Raw genomic sequence first — 3,226 nt, forward strand, 5'->3', positions numbered from 1 at the left:
TGCCCGAATCACCTCAACTGGCTCCTTTCGACGCGAAGGAGCAGCGGTTCTACTCTGAGCGCCTCTCGGATGACTGAGCTTCTCACCCTATCTGTAAGGGAGACGCCATCCCCCTCCTGAGGAAACCCATTTTGGCCGCTTGTACCCTGGATCACGTTCTTTTGGTCATGACCCAGCCTTCGTGATCATAGGTGTGGGTGGGAACGAACACTGACCGGTAGATCAAGAGCTTTGCCTTCTGGCTCAGCTCCCTTTTCGTCACAACGGTGCGATAAACAGAATGTAATACCGCACCCACTGCTCCGATTCTCCGACCAATCTCACGCTCCATGGTCCCCTCACTCGTGAACAAGTCCCCAAGGTATTTAAAGTCCTTCACTTGGGGTGAGGACCCATTCCCTACCTGAAGAAAGCACTCCATCGGTTTCCTGCTGAGAACCACGGCCTCAGATTTAGAGGTGCTGATGCTCATCCCAGCTGCTTCACACTTGGCTGCGAACCAATCCAGTGAGTGCTGAAGGTCACAGACCAATGATGAGATCCTGAGCCAACCAAACTGCAAGCCCTCCCCACCCCAACTACGCCTCGATATCCTGTCCATAAATATTACAAACAGGATTGGTAACAAAGCGCAGCCCTGGCGGAGGCCAACCCTCACCTGGAACAAATCCGACTTACTGCCGAGAACCCAGGCACAGCTCTCGCTTTGGCCATAAAGAGATTGGATGGCCCAAGAAGGGACCCCGTCACCCCGTACTCCTAACAAGATCCCTCAAATTCACAAAAACGCCTTAAATTGAAATCGGACAAAAGTGTTAGCTTTGTAAAACCTTAGGGTTGCTGTGGTATACATGCAATGATAAAATTCATACTGTAAATATACTATAGCTAAGTTGAAAGTGAACCCAGGTCTGTGAAAGGACAGGAAGGATGGCGATGCAGCAACCCAGGCAGCACACCGTCACATCGTGGCAGCGGCCTGTGCTGCCTGTGTTGCTACATTGCCGCCAGGCGCTGCAATGCCCTGCAGTGCCCTGCTACACCATGAACTACTACAATTACAATGTCAAGTCATAGTTCCATTATCTTTATTGTGACTATAATTGCCACTGTTCATCACACCCCCAAACGGCACCGTCAGACACTGCCTACCAAGAGCTTGGGTCTGTCTCCCTAAAAGGAAGTTTTCCTCAACAGTCAAAGTTTTTGCCTAAAAGGGAGTTTTTCCACACCACTCTGGCACTACATGCTTGTTCTTGGGGGCCTTTTTTGTTCTGTAGTTATTGGAATTGTTGGGTCTTTTTAAATTATTGAGTGAGGTCTAGACCTACTCTAAGTGTCTTGAAATACATCTTTTTGTGATTTGATACTATAAATAAAATTTAATTTAATTGAAACAGTTTGCCAAGATATGTACATAATTCATTGCTGGTGGATAAAATACTATCTGGAGGGGTGATCTGTTGCCTAATTAAATTATTCTTGTTGTTCAAAAACTGTAAAAACTCCTCACAGTTTTCTAGTGTAGCCTCTTTAAAATTAGAGGGAGTGGCGGAGGTGATTGAATTTCTTGCTCCTTTTACTGCAGTTTGAAAGTTTTTCAAGGAATCTTTTCATGAAGGATAAAAAAACATGAAGGTTTTTTGGTTTTGTTTCACCCATTTCCATTATGGTGTAATGGTAGCATTGTGTTTAATCTTCACACTTCTCAGTTAGGGAGGTCACCTGCTTGGTGAGGATCTGTAGTTTGTGCTCCAGGGATGTAGTCACATCTGCCCAGTGATTCATTTCTGTTTCTAGCTCTGTGACGCCCTCACAGCCGCTGCTATGTCGCCATGAATCTCAGTCCATGCCAATGCCAATTTGGACCTCAAAGATGTTACTAGAGTGTCTATTTTAGCGTCCACAGAGGCTCAGATGTTATTTTTCAGAGTTGCCAGATCAGATGTTCAGCTCAAAGTGTAGCAATAGCAGTGAGGACAACTCTGTTCAAAGTGGTGGCGTTAGCTCAGTCCACGCCAGCTCCGTTAGCATGAGAATTAGTAGGCATATCAACACTTCAAAACGGACTTCAGAATATCAAAAAGTATTGCCGTAGAAAAATGCAAAGCATCGTTGATCTTCCAATTATTGAACAGCTGACAGGGATCTCCAAAATCTCCGCCCCGATACAGGAGCGGGGTGTCTCGTAACACCCCTACTGATCTGGGCTTCTTCTTTTGGGTGGAATATTCTAAACTAATCCCCCCCCAACCCATCACCAAAGACACTTCACAATTTACTTCGTTGTGCCTCAGGTAAACAATGTGTGTGTTTGTTAAGGCTGAACAATATTGTGTTTTACCATCGACATCACGATATGCGCATTGCAGGACATTGCAATGTTGACATAATCCTTTTTTGCTGCTTGACTGAAAAGTAAACTTTCACTGTTCTCCTTTGAGGATGATTATTACCGGTCGACCCTTCCCCTTTGAGACAGGTAGCCATGTGGGTAACGTGTGTGTGTGATGTTAGTCCAACGGGGTTGGTTTTGGGAAGTGAGGCTCTCCGTGTGTAGAAAAGTATCGTAGGCAGTAGCTGCCGCTGACACAGTGATGCGCATAGTTTTCGATGGGTAGTCAGTAAAGCTACCGTAGTCGGTGTTTTATGTTCGCACTAACAAAATCACCTAAATAATGCAATATAATCACAAAGTCTCCCGGCCATCTTCCCCCGCAGTTAGCTGCTACCAGCCAGGCTAAGGCTAATATAGTTGGCCTAAAGAAACAAGGGGTCCGTCCGTCCCAACTAACGTTATGGTTCGGAGCTGCAACACTGGAAACGTAACACTATTCTAAAACCAAAGTCTGTGTCTGATCTAACGTCATTTAAACTGATTTAATTGTTCTTGGATACACAGAGTATGTTGCTAGTGCGCGTGACTTGCAGGTCTGATCAATTTATCAAACAAACGAGCTGGCCCCGCTAGTTGACCTCAACCTAAAATTTAAAGGAGGCAACATGCAGTTATTGTTGTACAGTTTAGCCTGGATTGATAGTATTACATGAATACAATGGTGTCATGTTAGTCAACCAGCGTATTTCCACTTAATTGCCCTTTAGAAAATCACTTCAGAAGACTAGTCACAGTGTATACTTGCTTAGGTGTTTGTAAAGCATGAAAGTTCAACAAAGAATGGTTCACATTTTCATTTTTGTCTTCTATGTAGATGCACTCCCCTAC

The 3,226-nt window shown here is 44.9% G+C and overlaps 1 protein-coding gene across 1 annotated transcript in view; it reads right to left on the reverse strand.

Annotated features, from left to right (window-relative positions):
- The window catches only part of LOC116699131 (choline transporter-like protein 5-A), a 36,626-nt gene that overhangs the window by 28,964 nt on the left and 4,436 nt on the right, over positions 1-3,226 (reverse strand). The window lies entirely within an intron of this gene.

Source organism: Etheostoma spectabile, chromosome 12, assembly GCF_008692095.1.
Source record: "Etheostoma spectabile isolate EspeVRDwgs_2016 chromosome 12, UIUC_Espe_1.0, whole genome shotgun sequence".
In the NCBI taxonomy this organism is placed as follows: domain Eukaryota; kingdom Metazoa; phylum Chordata; class Actinopteri; order Perciformes; family Percidae; genus Etheostoma; species Etheostoma spectabile.